Below are 16,664 nucleotides of genomic sequence, written 5' to 3'. Positions count from 1 at the left end.
TCTGGTTCTCATCAGTGCCACAAAGCCAGGTGAACAGCAGTGGTCAACCTACAGCCCTTCTCACTTGTAGGCAGCAACAAAAGGACACAGACAGGTTTGCTGATGACTGAAGAGCTTTCTAGAGATAATCTACAAAGATAGGTGCGGCTGAGCCAAGAACACTGAAAAGCTGCATATTATATATCATTTAGGTCTTGTGACCCAGGCAGAGCTTCAGACTCCGTGGATTAAGCAAAGGACCTAGTTTTACACACCAACAAGTACTAAGCTTGGCAGCTAAGTATACAATGACACTCTGAATTGCCATACATGAACCTCTCCCAAACTCTTTTGGTCACACAGAGCCTGGCAATGTACTTACATATGTTCAAACGCCTACCATAAAGCCTGCAAAGATCCCCTGCAGCATCTCATCATCTTACACAGCAGTAACTATTCTTTGCTTCTTCACTGCACCCACAGGGCCATTACCAGGCTAAGGATGTGTTGAACATACAAAGATGGTAAACATACCTTTCTGGAGTTAGCACTGGTCATGTCAGAGCAGGCCCTACTCTGTCTTGTCAGCAGCAGCAACTGGAAAATTCAAGAAGTAAAGCAAGGAAGACTGTAGTTTGCAAACTTCCTCCTTACAGCAATGGCACTGAAGACCTACAAGAGAGGAAAAAAGAAATAAATCTATTAATGATAACAAGATCCATGCTGATCATTTCTTGTGCTACACTAAGGACCATCCTTTGCACTTTCTCTCTGAAAGCACTGGGTTAAATTGCCAAGATTATTGAAAAGGGCAGCCAGCTCCGGTTTGCAACACAGCAGCTGTCTCTGTTGAGAGGCATTCCTCTCAACGCCACTCCAGCTGAAGCTGGAAGGTCAACTCCAGTTTAAAAAGAGGATGCAGGTACTGTGCTATATTCTTTGGGAAGTGAAGGAACCAGGGCTTAGATCCTCTGAAATCCTAACTCCTCTTGACTAGAGGATATGAGCGTTAAACACATCTACATCTCACTCTATAAAACAGCACTTCCAGGAGCAAAAGGCCTTCTCATGTGCCAGTCTGGTTCTGGTAAGGGTGTCATCTGTTCATAAATATGCCTTGGAGATTTGATATGCAACCACTGAACTGAACCAAATCTGTTTGGACTACAAAATTTTCATCACAATATCACAAGCTGGTGTTGCAATATACAGAGAGCTGAAACAAAAAGGATTTATTATTCTATTGAAAGATCTCTTTTGGCCAAATTTGAATAAAAGCATCATATACTGATACTTCTGTAAGATCATAAACTCAAATGAACACCAGCTGAAGAAGAGGACAAATGGTAATGCCAGATGACAAACTGATACAGTCATCATATTCATCAACACCAACAGCAGCCGGTCACTTCCTCCCCTTTGCTGAATTAGCCATGAGGATTGTTTTGATGATTCTGTAACAAGAATGTGTTAAAACCATGCATCTCAGTGGCAATTCAGGACAGGAAACTCAGAAGCCCACATCTGAGGAGGGGATGGTAAATAAAAGACTTGGTAGGAAGGACTAGAAAGAGTTAAAAAACCAAAATGTAACTGTGCAGTAGTGGGAGCAGTGGCAAAAAAAAAAAAAAAAAAAAAGAAAAAATTAAAGACTAAAAAGCAGGAAAAGTTGACAATAAAAACATACTGCATTATTCAGATTTGTGGAAGAGTGTGTGAACAGAAGTGATGACAAAAGCTACAAAATTCAATATGATCACTTGAAGGGTGGGAGCTTTTTGCAAGCAAACACACTGCGGCAAAGGAGAGTCGCAAAACATTTGAAATAAACATTGAAATTTTACACATTGAGTTACAAGCTTGTTTATAGGCTTCACGTGGCCTTGTTTCTTTGTAATGCTGAGAAGTCAGACAGCTGCATTGTACACATGGCATTTTCAAGTGACAGTGGCATTTTCAAAGGAGAAATCTGTTCAGCAATTTGGTACTCGGGTCTCTGTTTTGAGACAAAAGCACCGATATTGATTTCAGAGGGGAGGAAAAAATCATACCTGAGGCTTTAAGCACAAAGCCATTAGAAAAGGAATGTCTTTTTACTTCTGTTTTTAAATTATCACAGGTTGACTGATTTATCTTTATCAATTATCATAAGCAGCTGGTCATATAATGTAAATTCAGAACATACAAGAAAAGGAATGGTTGTTCATCTTTTCAAAGCACCCAAACAAGGTTCGGTCAAAAATAAAAGCACAGGTAAAAACCTGAATTAATTAAAAAGTTGAAATTTTCATGTTTGGAGTTTTTAGTTACTCTTTTAAAAGTGCCATCAGTTTGACTTCTTTCAGTTTCAAGCAGCTTCCCAAATAAAAGTATCACATCAGCCATGCTAAAGCCGCTCTTCCTCTGAACCATCCATCACCCCAGGAAGCCCACATGTCACAGGGGGCAAAGGGAGAGGGCTGTGAAGCTGCAGAAGAGGTCAAAAACACTTCTGCACTTGGATTTTCCCTGCTGTTACCTTCACAGCTGTTCCAAACATGAATTAAAGTGGGGAGCAGGAGCACACCCTCTGCTGAAAAGGCCCAATACAGCTTGCTCTCGCAAAAGCCCCTCTAAAAATCAACCCTGTAGCACCCATATGCATTTGCATTCCCCTTCCCAGACACCCACCCCAACCCCCCACCCCCCCCAGATTAAGGAACTTTGGGTCTGATCCAAAGCCCACTGGAAGGGCTCATCAACTGCAACAGGCTCCAGACCAACCCAGAAAATCAAAAAAGGTTTTATTCAGACTGAGAAGCATAGTGATGTTTTCCTACATTTTTTTTTCCAAGCCTCATTAAAGCCACAGGTGTGGGGAAAACTGTTACTAAAGCAGTAATAAAAATATGAAAGACTATTTCACCTATGGACCTGGGATGGGGCTTTTTTGTTTGCCTTTTTAACCTAAATATTTGTTTTGGAAGCAATAAAAATAGAGGAAAAGGCAGGAAAAGGAGGATTATTTCATTACTGTCATGATTTCGCTTTTTATCAGAGCCACTTGGTCTTATGCAAAGCCTAGGGGCAGTCAGGAAAAGAATGGAATACTTTAGGGAAGAATAAAGTAGGTAAAAAAAGCAAACTACAAAAGAATTATCTGTAGCTTGTACCACTTCTTCCAAAGCTCATTTCATGATTGGGCCTTCAAATGAGGCTGCTCTTCATTTGCAACAGAAACCACTGTACGAGGTCCAAACAAGTCTGCCAGAACAACCTCTGAGAGATTGTTTTGCTCTGCAGCAGCTCCTTAAACCTGAAGTCATCTACCTCTCCCCCTGTAAAAATACTTTCTTGCAACCTGTGGTGAAGCCTCAGTTTTCACCTGATTCTGGTCTAGCTCTGAAATACCTGGCATGTTGTTGAAATGCTCTCAGAAAACTTGTGGTGGCCAGGGGTATGTTCTTCAAAAACCAGAAAGGATTTCCTCAGGGAAAGACCCATTGCCAAGAGGGCCATGGACATTTTGGAAGTCAGTCAAGCTGAAATAGTCTTACACGTCGCTTTGTGTTTTACTGAACACCCACTGTCTCTTGAGATGCCCCTCTCCTCACCTGCACCCATCTTTTGTGATATCCAGCAGGCAAGCCTCCTCCACTCTCTTAACCAAGAGGATCCTGCATGTTACACTAGAGAAGCATTATTCTTAGTTAGGAACAACAGCCACACACCCTGTTGGGTAGCACCAAGGGATTTCAGAAATGAGGGTTGAGAAGTTCAAAAAATATCGATGTTATTTCCCTTGCAGGTGATGGAAATAAAGTGCTTTCTGTGGCCTGCTGTAATTTCATGTCAGCCAGGCAAGTTTCTCAAACAGAAGCCAAAACAAATTCTCTAAAAGCACTAATCAAAAGTCCATCAAGGTTCATACAAAGACTGACTTCAGTAAGCTTTGGACCAGGCCATAGATAAATGCACAACTTGCGAAACTAAAGACAAACTTTAGTGCAGGCCAGACCTATTAAGAAAAACTTGTAAACCTCAATATTTGCAGGTTTCTTCCTCTGACTCTTTCAGGACTATGCTCTTCTCTTAGGGAAGAGCAACATAGAATCACAGAACAGTTAGGGTTGGACAGGACCTTAAGATCACCTAGCTCCAATCCCCCTGCCATGGACATGGTTTAGTGTGAGGTGTTCCTGCCCATGGCAGGGGGGTTGGAACTAGATGATCTTAAAGGTCCTTTCCAACCCTAACTGTTCTATGATTCTATAAGAGCATCTTCATACAGTACCATATTGTGGAGCCTGTGAGTTTCACCAAGTGGTTCTATGTTGTCTGAAACACTCCTCCACACAACAGGGAAAAGGAAACAAAGGTTAAGTCTTACACAGCAAGCAGCCAGAAGAGTGAGCAGAAAAAGGCATTCACTAAAATAGGGTTAGACTGAAGCTATTACAGCTTACATGATTCTCTGTCCCTCTCTATGCGAGCCTCAAGATCCCTGAAACTAAGTTACACATAACTCTGAAGTTAAGTAGGATAGAGCAAATGCATACGACTGTGAAAAGGTGCAGGTCATCAGTTTTGATAATTTCTTATTGAAACTTATCTGGACACAAGGGTCACCTTCTCAAGTACTCCCTCGAAGCTTTATGTTTGTGTTCTGCCTTAGAAGACGTTGAAGTACATCCTGAAGCCCCAGTGCTCAGGACGCATCAGGGAAGAGAGGTTTTAAGATTATCATATACTCTAACTTGACATTTTATTTCTTCACCAATATTAACTTGGTGCCCTATGTCCATTTCATTTTTCTCATACAGTGACTAGGCAGACAGTAGAGCTGTTTATAGATAAATTTGTGAGGTCTTTTTGTGCAATACATCTCCCATCACACAGACTGGAACAGTGTTGCAATGTAGTATATGGGGAAAGTGCATTGTAGCTCCAGGGCCAGTTTTACAGAGTTATTTGGGCACCTATACACTTTTGCAAAGAGATCCCAAAGTGGTTAATACCAGAGAAAAATTTATTCTCAGCATTCATCCTGGAACAGCAAGACAGAATTTGCCAGCCCCTAAGAGAATGAACTTCTGTAGTCAAACAAGAAAGTTTTTACATTAGCTTGATGTCCACACAAATCTTTTAATACAAAAATAATTTTCCTGCATCTGATTTTTAATACATTCTCTCCTACCCCTGAACACATATTTGTGAATATACTACAAACTCAGTGATGACAAACATACTTAAGCATCTCTTTACTTATATTAGATAAGGAAAGTTATAATTTCATGATAATTTTTGATCCCACTGAAACCAGTGAGGTTTTGCTATTTGTTTCAGGGTGAGGGGGAACTCTCCCCTTCAGCAGAGATCTCCGACGACAACTTTTCCCCACTCCCCTCTTCCCCTAAGGAAATATTACTCTACCAGCATGTTGTAGGTGCACCTTTGCATTTATAACAAAAATGTAAATAATTCAAGGTAATAGCAGAATCTTGTGTGTTCTGGCAAAATCATCGATTTTCATCAGGGAGATAATTTTGGCTAAAGTCTGGAATACAGTCTATTCTTTGCCACTAGGGATTTGTGTGAAAAAGCAAACCTGGAATACCTGCCTAGAATGGCCCAAGAAACATTTACCTTACCAATAAAAACGGAGGCCCACTTAACTATTTCCCCTAAAGGGCAGGTATTCATCTAATCGCATCTGGAATCCTTTCCAACTTGGTTCCTGCAGCTAATGCTACTCTGTCATGATCTGATGCTTTAATCCTAGTTATTAAACCGCTCACTCTAGTTGATAATAAAAAAAATGTGGACAAATGCCTTCCTGTCAGTGCACCAACCTCAGAGCAAACACTGTGAAGTGGGCCCCCTGCTTTCTCTAAGCAAACAGGGAACACCATTTGGAATTCAGAGTTTCAAAGAAGAGCTGCCAGACCTAATGAAAATATTGGCAAATTTACCAGGGTGGGTTTTATTTAAACCCTAAACAACAAAAACCCCCCAAACACAACAGATCTCAGCCTTTGCAAATTTTCCCTACTAGACACAAAGAAGTTCTTTTCAGTGGTCTCAGCAGACAAAACATAACACATACATAATGCGTACATAATGTCTGAGCCAGCTGTGATATACTTTCACTCAAAATGTTTTTAACAAAAACAGATTTGTTAACAGATGCATCAAGTTCTTCATGATTTTACAGGGAGGAAAGAAAAAAAAAAAATACACCCACAATTCCAGGTCCTCATTTCCCAATGTTTCATTAAAAGCAAATATTTTTAGATCCAAGCGATAAAACTTTGCCAGCAGCCTCTGCTGACTAATAAGCCATTTTCTGTTGAAAACACAATATTGATGTGAAAATCGCCAACTAGCTGGGGTTTTTTTCAATATATTTATATAGCTATAAATAAAACAGACATACCAGATAGACAACACACCACATGTGAAAACAAATTGAACTTGGTATAGCAAAAGGTTTCCATTTCCATCAGTGCAAACTTGAACCTTGTCCACACATTCCACAGCATGGGACTGGATGGATTTGTCAAAATCCAACTGCACAGCCACAAAGTAATCCCTCTCATGATCCATTCCCTGCTGAGCCATACACACACGTACTAGTTCGGTCACACGAGAAGATAACCTCTAAAAAAAAAAAAAAATAAATAAAAATCACAGAACTCAATTATTTGAGCCTGAAATGTTAATTGCAGAATTCAGACATTCACTTTCTGGCCCAATGTAGAAACCTTATTTCAGTCTTGAAGGGTGAAGCTATCACTTCATTTCTCAGTTCTAGGAAAGGGTAATTACGGGTTTTTGGCTATTTCCCTCAGTAACTCAAGTGCATTCCTGCAAGAGGGATGCATCCTCATTCCTATCTCAGGAGCATTGCTGGCTAATCCTCTTGGCCCCTCATCAAGGCAGTGTAGTTAGAGGCCTCGTAGTTAGAGGTCTCTGTGGTGTCAGGAATGCAGTACTACATATCAGAGTCGCTGCTGTTCAAAGAACTGAAGAAAGTCGCAGCAGTAACAGGACAATTTTGGCCCTCAGTTAAAGGATATAGGGCTAGCAAAGATCACAGTCTCAGCTGAGAGCTCTCAGCCTACAGGGTAACCTTCTTTCTGCCACCAGCTCTGGTCCCCACCTTCACCCCAGCCAAAGGACTCAAGTTGCCTTGGCTCTCTTTTGCTGGGGTAGTTTCCTTCCATTTTAGCACACGCACCCAAACTGAAGCAAGAGAAACAGCAGGAACACATGGCCAGGAAGTATCAGCAGGCTATTAGATCAGCTCATCCATCTTGTGGTACCTCATCTGTAACTGTCTAAATTAGAAATACAGTCTCCTTAGTCCCATACATAATCAGGAGAGAAAGACTCCGAGTGAGTGTGATTCAAAATGCCTAGGGTTAGTCCTTTCACAAGAGCTTTCAGAGTGCAAGCTTCAGCCTTCCCCAGAAGAAGCCTGCAGAGATTAACCTCTAAATTTAGGAGTGTAGATCAAGGCAGAATGATTAGTCCCCAAAGAAAACAATTCCTGAGTTGAATCGTCCACTGCTACTGAGATTTACCTAAAACAGGCAAAATGAAATCAATGCCTAAAAGAAACACATCAGGGAACCTCAGGGCAGGAATGACAAAGGCATCCATAAGCTTCACACAGGGTAGTGACATCCTGGCAGCCATCTGGCAGCAGAAGACTCAAGTCCCTCAGACCTGCTAATACCTACTTCCAGCAGCATTTACTCACAGAGGCAGCCACTGCTCATTCAGCTCCTGGGGCTTCATGGATTACCTCACCTCCAGTGGGGCCAGGAAGCAGGAATTGTAAATTCAAAGTGCATTTTCAGGTAACACATCAGATCACCTGCTGTTAGAATAATGCACAAAAAGGAAAGGTATGGATTAGTCTGAGACGCACCCAGACATAGCTGCCAGGCCTCTGCATTTCAGCTAGATTACTTTTTTTGTTGCTGTTCACAATGAACATGAATGAAACATTTGACCACCTCCAAAGGATGTGGTGCTGGATCTGAGGAATTCTATGCATTGATTGAAAAGATAGATATTAATGCCTTTTTTTCTCCTGTGCTCGTCTCAGCAATGTCTGTGCGGGTCACAATAGAATGGCCAGGTCTGAAACAACGTATTAAAGCCAAATACAACATCCAGAAGTCCTTGATCTCAGCCCAAGTCTCAGCCATTTGAGTCAATGGCAAGACTCCTGCTGGGGTCAGCGATCTGTGCTCAAATCTTCAGTGCTTTTTGGCAATCGCCACCCAAGCACAGTGCTCAAATCCGAAGAGGACCTAATGCTGAAAGGCAGTCCAAGCCACGTTTTGAGACACAGTACACATCACCACAAATCACACGTCACCACAAATCATATTTTAGTTACTCTGTAGGAAGAAATACAAAGAGTTAGGGTGTGGTGGAAGTGGTTATCTGACAAGCTTGAGATGAACATCTTACAAATGACTAAGCTTTTGCTGAGTAATACTGACATCAAGCAAAACAACTTACTATAAAAACCTTTAGTCTACACTACAGTACTGTTTCAAAAACAGTGGCAGCTATTTGACAGATGCTCAGAGGTTCAGAATTTCAGAAGTAGACCTAAAAAAGGCAGATTAATGAGCAGATGATGGTGAGGTAGTAAAGTTGCACAATAAATGAAACTTAGCAGATGGCTCTGCAACTATAAAAATCTCCAGATTCCTAGATTAGATAGACAGAGAGGATACTTCCTTTATTTTCCTGAATTATTTCTGCCTTTTCCTTATGACTCTGGCAGTATTGCTGCTATCTTCTTTTTAAATAGTGCAACTTTCCAAATTTATTTTCCCTTCTGCTTTAAGCATAATGGATCTCATCAGACAAACTTTCTACTCTATCAACATGAAGGAAAACATTAGGGCACACATTCGGAGCTGCATATGCACAGCCCCATGTTTCCTAGGAAACAAGCGATTGCTCATCTCTGTGCCGAAATAAATTGATGCATTGGTTTTGGCTTCCTACAAACATTAGTATTTTGATTCAGGACAGAATCCCAAACACTCCCATCAGTTGTGATCATCATAATTCAGCTTCTGCTGCTTAGCTTTTGAGAAGCAAGACTGCATTGCTTGTTAGAACAGTTAAAGATAAACTCTGATTACGCAGTGGAGGTGCAGACCTGAAGACAGGCAATCAGAGACACCATCGGTACTCTCTGCTCAGGGCGCCAGCAGAGCCATATGCATCCCTGGGTGCTCATGTGCAGCCATCTGGGGAGGAAGAAAATTAGTGCCTCCCACCGCAGCACCTTCTGTTGGCTGTGCAGAGATGAACAGGAGTCAGAAAACAGGAATTTTGGCTTTGGGTTACCTTTGACTGACCAACTCCAAGTTTAAAGAGTGTCATTGTGACACGAATCAATGCTCCCCCAGGTATTTCCACATTCATTCAAAAGAGTCTGGATTTCTCTCTTCTTTCATTACCTCCAGGAGTTTCCTCCTTTAAACTTCATTTACTTTCATGTCTCTACGGGATTATTTTTTCTTAAAACAATATTCCAGAGTTGATGCTGATGTATTCCCTAATGATATTTTGCTTCAGACAATTCCAATATTGATTTAACACTGTGTTCCTGGAATCTAACTCTTAATAGCAGAGTAATTGCAATGTTAAGCTAAACGCTTGTGACAATTTGACCCTCAACACTAATATCACAGTAAATAGAAATCGGTCTGATTCTGCATGAAGGGCTATTAAGGAACATATAAGCACATTTCAGATGTTCTGAATTGCAGTCTTGTCAGTAGCATATACATTAGGAACTTAGCTATCAAAATCTAAATTTCCTGAAAACTCTCTGTCATCTGAAAGATAGTCATGTCCCCTGACATCTATTAATTGCACTGAAAATTTCCTCATTATTCAAAATGTCGATTATATGAACTTATGCAATGTCTCCCCTGACATTTGGATAATCGAGGTTGTATTGCATATGGGCCATTCTTGCAAATCTTTGAAGACAATTGACTACCCTCATGAGTAAAGGTTTGCAAGATCAGGCCATATAACACGTATGAGAAACATTCATCAAAAATAACTTCAAAATAATTTGTTGTATATGACCAAGTGTTAGTATCAATAAACGGACATCATGGTAATAAGGCCTGAGTGTATAGCACAGGTCTTTCCTAATATAGCATTACTAATAGTTGATATTGATCAGCCAGCCAACCTGAAACCTCTTAAGCAACTTAACTGCTTTTTCTTTTGAGAATGGCAGTGTAAGTTTCAGCAAAGGCTACTTTGTAGAAATACAATAGTTTAAATTTTTCTGCTACTTCTTCTTCCCTTTAACTCTTTCACAAGAGGTGCTCCCATTCATCATTGCAAATACTTCAAAATCTGAATAAAGGCAAGCTCCTTAAAATAACTAGCCAATATGAATTTCTAGGACCAAAATAAAAGTTTGGAAGCTCAAGAGATTGATGCAATTTTGCTGCCAAGTGAAGAAAGCTACATCCCTTCTGTCATGGGGTACGGAGTTCTGGCAGGGGAAAAGAAAAAGGGAAAGAAACTGTTTGCATGCAGTCTCAGCAAAAGAAACAGAACTTATACTCAACTGCTCATGCCTACGGCATTGCTTCTTTAACAAGCAGTTGTACGTGCAGGTGTGGGCGCTTAATTCTGCTGCAACCTGGACCTAAGCCAACTTCTGCACAAATTCCACTCACAACAACCTACTGGATGGGGATTAACAACACAAGCGTCCTTCTTGTCATGTCTTCTAACAGTTAAAGACGTTTCAGATTTTTTTCCTTATACACTGTTGATTATATACTCTGCCCTCACAGCTTTGAGGAACACCATAAATATACTTTACAGAAACTTTAACATCCTCTGTGTGTGTGTCTAAGGAAAGAAATAAACTATTATTTCACAGATTACCAATTTTTTCTTTCTTCAGTTGGGCAAAAGAATAAAGTCCTGAACCCACAAATATTTTCCTCCACAACTAACAACTCCTACAGCATAAGATGCATCACACAGCTGTAAACACTAGCCAGCCTTCACTCTGGAACAGTCCCTCAAGCTTTGCCTCATCGCTTCACTTGTTCCTTCACTACACAGCACTAGCACTGCAGCCTAAGCATACAGAGAAGAGATGCTTTTACTCGCATCCTCCAGGTCTTCTACGTTCGGGTGTATCCCCCTTGTATCTTGGTCACATTTTGGCCTGGCAGATGTTTCATGAGGAAGTTAACAACTGGACACAGGAATTCGTAAATAAAACTTCAGAGCACCTTATGTTTACACTGAATATTGCACATGGACCTACAGATATATCCAGGCACATAAATAAATGTAAAAGCTTTGTTAACATATAATGTCAGCATTCTTTGCTGACAAAGACATAAATGAATATCAGGGACTGAGACATTTTATCTTTCTCTTGGATTTTTTCACCCCACATGTGCTGCATATTAGATTCAGAAAATTTAACAGGTCCATATGGCTAAATGGCAGCATTATGTGACCTACAAAAACCATGCTGAAGGATGCAGAGAGGCAAACATTATTGGGGTTAATCTTGAAAAAAATAATATATTAGAAGTGCTCAACTATAATTTTCCATCTGTTGCAAACCCATAAAATTTGCAATAGGCATCGTTTCAAATTAATAATATTATTTGCTAAATGCACATTACTGGTGATGCCCACCTAGGGATAAGTCCAAACCACAGCACTCCGACATGATAATTTATTCCAGCAGCAAAGAAAAAAGAAAAAATTGCACTCTGTTCTCTAAGCATAATACACTTTGCTTTAGGGCATAAACCATATATTCAGCTCCCCATCAGGAGGCTGTGCAGTAGCTATACTCCAGAGAATTAACTGGGTGGTATTTTGCCCTCTGCTGTGGGTATCCAAATCCCCAGATGAACGGGGGTGAGGCTAGAGAGACGGGGAGGAAATCAAGATTCAAAGCCAAAATACATCCCTAACTGACAGGAAGGGATTCAGAGCCTGCAGTCCTATGCTGTCAATTCATCCTTAAGGTACCTCCCTTTACTATGACAAGGGGAGAAATCATACCAAGGAGAGAATTCTCTTCTATCAACTCACAAGCCTCTCAGCTCTTCTAACAACTCACATCCTCCATTCACCTCTCCAGCATGTCTTGGCCACAGATGACTTGCACAGGCATAGGACGATTCTTCCTCAAAACCACTGCCCAGGCCACACAGCCTGTCCCCACAAGGGTATCTCCACACTGGAAAAAATCCACTGTGGTTTTACTAGGTGCCAACTTTCACCAAAGCATCCAAGGCTTTTCCCTACAAGTTTAAAAATTACTATGCAACATAAGGAACAGCCTGCATTTCCCACATAATCAGGGGTGGCAGGCATTATTTTGTTTTCTAGCCAGGTATCTTGAGAGAAATGTGGAATCCTATTCCCACTACACTCTTTTCTGATAAAGAAAAAAGAAAAAAAGCATAGCAAGATTGTAGAGGTCAGACAAAAACATCTGATTACTGCCGTTAGTATCAGCACTTTCTCAGGGTTCAAAGACAGAGCTTTCTATAACTGCACCCAATTCACTTTTCCTGTTAATCATTACCTCACTTTCTAGCCAGAAGAAGCATCAGAGATGTGCAGTGCAGCCTCATGTCTTTCATGCATCCTGACAGTGGTACATTTAAATGCCACTCGTCAGCCTCTGAAAGAAGACAACACTTGCTTTGTACACTAGTAACGGGTGACTAATTCAAGCTACAGTGCAAACTAAGTATTTACACAGCCAGTAGTCAAATCAGATAGAAATACAGAGCAAGATGCAACTCAACCAGCACAAACCCTTGCTGAGAACCAACATCCTGTATTAAACCCACTCCCTGTCTGCAGCATCAAAATTTTCACTTATCCAAGATCAGATGAACTCATAAGTGCTAGAAAGACAATTAATAAATGAGATAAGACCTTCCTTTTTCCTTTGGGAAGAACACTAGATTGCTCCATTAAGATTACTGCAGCTGCATAACGTTAATAAAGGCATATCACTTTGCTAATGGGACCATCACTTCCAGAAGATTCCTTCACTCTCATATAAACTTTATATCCATGCAGCCAATTTAAGTTCATTTGCTGGATCATACAGTGCCAGACATCCCACTGCAAAGCCTCTTTTGCCACCATATCCCTAACTGGATTTTTACTTCTGTACACAATCTTAACTGCTACATGAAAAAAAATTCCTGCCTAAATTGATCTATTCCTTTATATTTCAGGGATTTCTTAAACCAGTCTGATTCTGAATTAATTTCTCCAGGAAGGAGAATTGCATTTTGCAGAATTTTCAGACAGACTGGTTCCCACCATCCCCCAGTCCTCCCCTTCTCCTTTCCCTCCCTCCCTCCCTCAATGCAATTTAGGTCACTTGAATACAGGCATCTCCAAGTCATAGGTGCAACCAGGGTATCGCACATAAGTGATCTACAAAGAGGTCTGGTGAGGACTGAGCTGAAAATCTGAATCTTAAGGGATTTAAAGAAACATCATCTAATAAGCATCATCCTTTCTTCCAACTCCAGAATGATCACATTGAAAGAAACCAAAGTGCACAGTTTCTTAGCTTCATGCAAAGCCATTGCTTTATTAATTCATGACTGCACAATAGCAAGATGGTAAATAATATGCAGAACTAACGTGCAGTCAAAGAGGAAAGGATTTTCTTCTGCTATGAAAAGGCAACGAGGAGATTCAAACATACAGAATGAGTCTTAGTTATCACCCACATATTTTTCAGGTGCAGAGGCCTTGTAATTCACCCCAGAAACATTCACCTCCCATAAATTTCAGATACAGGCAGATCTCAGAGGAACCTGGAGCAGAATGAGATTCATCCCACGGAAATCTGCTGACAGACAGCAGAGTTGCAGTCCAGCCTTCTGCCACACATCCCTTAGGCACCATGGTAAATTACTGATCATTGCTCCTCACCTCTGTGCTTAAACTAGATCCTTAATGCATATTCTTGTGGAGATTAACAGCTGCACACAATCCCACCTTTAAGCCTTCTATACATACACACGTATCTATTAGCTTCTAAAACAACTGGTATGAACCCTGTACACTACCTTTTCTTCAGGAAGGAGATGTTCAACTGAAGTGTCTTTCACTAAACATGGAGAGAGAAACCCAAGCTTCACAAGGTTAGAGCCAAAGCGAGACACTGGGAAACAAGATTGTCACCTGTGAGTGTAACAGGAACTATGTTTTCAGTACCCATATATGCAGCTCTTGAAAGGAGGACAGTTTTGCTTTGAAAGCAAAAGATTCACATCACTGCATGAAATACAGTGGTCAATATAGCAAGAGTTAGGAATTACCATACACCCAGACACAAGAAACATTGGAAGGACTGAAATCAAAGAGAAAACTGATTTTGAAAAAAAAACAAATAAATCAGATTTTTTGCATGACAAAATCTTCAGCATTTCTGAAGCTGTTACATCAAAGAGCCCTGTAGTTCTTACTGAAGCCACTTACCTCACAATTCTGATCAAAAATCACAAGACTAAGTGTTAAGTCATGCACAACAAAATCACTTTGAGACCACACACACAACAAATTTAGTAAGATAAGGATATAGAAAGGACCCCTGCATTACTGAGTCTATCCCCAAATGACCACACCTTCAATTGCAAAAAGCAGGGACACCACTCATCTTCAACAAACAGGCTAGCAGCACCATTTTTGACCCTTTTCTCTCAAGGGCCATGCCTTGATTTCTAACAAACATTTGAGAAATCACAAAGGAACAGAGCCCCACTGCACACTCACCTCCTAAAAACACTCTTTCCTCTGCTGCACTTCAGATTTGAGCTGACCTTGAGGTAGGTTGAAAAGATCATGATCAGACAATAGACACCTGGTAGTCAGCTCTTCCCCAGGTTTTGTAGTTCACCCTAATGCCTGACTGGCTCCTGCAGCTCCACCCTCCTGAGGAAGGAGCCCCACAGATGAGCCCTTAGAGCCCCCACAGCAAGCAGAAAGGGCTCTTCTTGGCTTTAGCACAAGGACCTCTCAAAGATACCTCTCCAGAGATTTCCTCTTTTTTAATAGAGCACATGGAGTGACCACTTACAGGGACAAAGAGCTGCTCTTTCACCTGTTCTGTGCTTTCTCCACCAACCGCCTTCAGACCAGCAGATTAGACCTGGAAGTTTTCAAGTGCTTAATTGTTAGAACCCAACTCAGGTCTGAGCCTTGCTATGCATGATTTTCATAGGTCTAAACTATATTTATACTGCAAGTTGGATTCCTCTGGCTCAGCCTTAGCAGCCAACCTGAGGTGCTTCTTATCTAAACCTCCAAGTTGGTGATGAGGAAGGGACACCTGCAGAGCATGGCTAAACATACCTGCTGGCACAGCTGCCCTCAGGAGGAAGGGTCTCTCATCACTGACAGACAAGGTTGCCAAAAGCAGGCAGACTCCTGGCGTAAGCATCTCAGCAAAGTACTTAATTTCTATCTGAGATAAAGCCAACCATTGCTATAAGACACTTTTTAGGAAGTCTGACCTCCCAGAAACTGGCAAGAAACTAACCTCTGGCTGTGATGCCCATTACAAAGCAGAACTCTTTTCACCAGAGAAACAAGCCCTATCTGTCCATACTCTGCCAAATTAAACTTGTGAAAATTTGTTTCTTCCCTTAAACAGGGTGTTTATTCACACAGCAGCTGTCAGACCCTCTGGGTCTCTGATACAGTGGTATTTTTTTCTTACTATATTCAGCACTGAGTAGTTTGGTGACATAGAATCCTGTACATCATGTACATCATTACAGCATGTAAAATAATTTAAGTAATTATTTTTTACTGTCTACCCTACACATGAGCAATCAGGTTTATTTTAGCAACAATAGCTTTTGCCACAACCCTAGGGGCAGGAACCTAAACCATATGTACATAAAAAAGGTAACCTCAAGTTTCCTGCTCATAGCTCTGATGTGGAATACCACAGGCACATTTAGTCAATTGTCCTTCAAATGTCTTCTGTACATTTGGCTTTTTTCCCCTTTATGCTTGAGAGGACCTCAGAGGCTCAGCTTCAGGGAATGCAGCAGAGTTAGACTCCTGTTCATTTCCGTTAGCTGAATTTATGTTGTAGACTACAGTTGGGAAATGTCATATTGTTTCATGATCTTAGTTTCATGTGCAATGGAAGTACTCGCACTAGCTCTCTCTCCTCCCTACGAAACCACATTTCTTGGGATGGCTACCACCCAAAATACCTGGCAGTGAATCCAGAGAACTAGGTAAATTGCAAGGTTAATTATGAATGGGGTGGTGACGATGTTTTCATCCTCCTCTTCATCATACTGTTTTCTCTGGCAAGCAGCTCTGCATTGACAGTATGCAAGGGAAGAAATTGGTCCACATTAGAAGAGTGAAGCCAGAGATGTGAGACTCCCACACACTTCATACACGTAGCGCTGGATGGTTTTCTTCTCAAGCTGAACGTACAGCATTTAGGGAGACTCTCTGCTGCTCTAGGAGACATACCAAGAGAAACATACCATAAAAGCATGTTGCTGAGGTGAGTAGGTGTTAGTCCAAGCCTTGTAAGTTAAAAGCAACATTCATAATCTCTGCTAAATGTAATGGGTAGTCGAAGTAATGAAGCT

The 16,664-nt window shown here is 41.0% G+C and overlaps 1 long non-coding RNA gene across 1 annotated transcript in view; it reads right to left on the bottom strand.

The window, feature by feature from the left end:
* Positions 1-14,605, bottom strand: part of LOC134159920 (uncharacterized) — a 277,126-nt gene extending 262,521 nt beyond the window's left edge. Inside the window, exons 1-4 of the long non-coding RNA XR_009963364.1 lie at positions 14,524-14,605; positions 7,724-8,372; positions 1,836-1,975; positions 514-651 (exon numbers count right to left, since the gene is read on the bottom strand). This is a non-coding gene — a long non-coding RNA (uncharacterized LOC134159920). The remainder of the gene's footprint in view (positions 1-513; positions 652-1,835; positions 1,976-7,723; positions 8,373-14,523) is intronic.
* Positions 14,606-16,664: the final 2,059 nt, after the last annotated feature.

The sequence above is a fragment of the Pezoporus occidentalis genome, unplaced genomic scaffold (assembly GCF_034315485.1).
Source record: "Pezoporus occidentalis ecotype Australia unplaced genomic scaffold, CSIRO_AGI_Poc_V1 ctg10, whole genome shotgun sequence".
Taxonomy (NCBI): Eukaryota; Metazoa; Chordata; class Aves; order Psittaciformes; family Psittacidae; genus Pezoporus; species Pezoporus occidentalis.
This window is presented reverse-complemented; position numbering and strand designations above follow the sequence as displayed.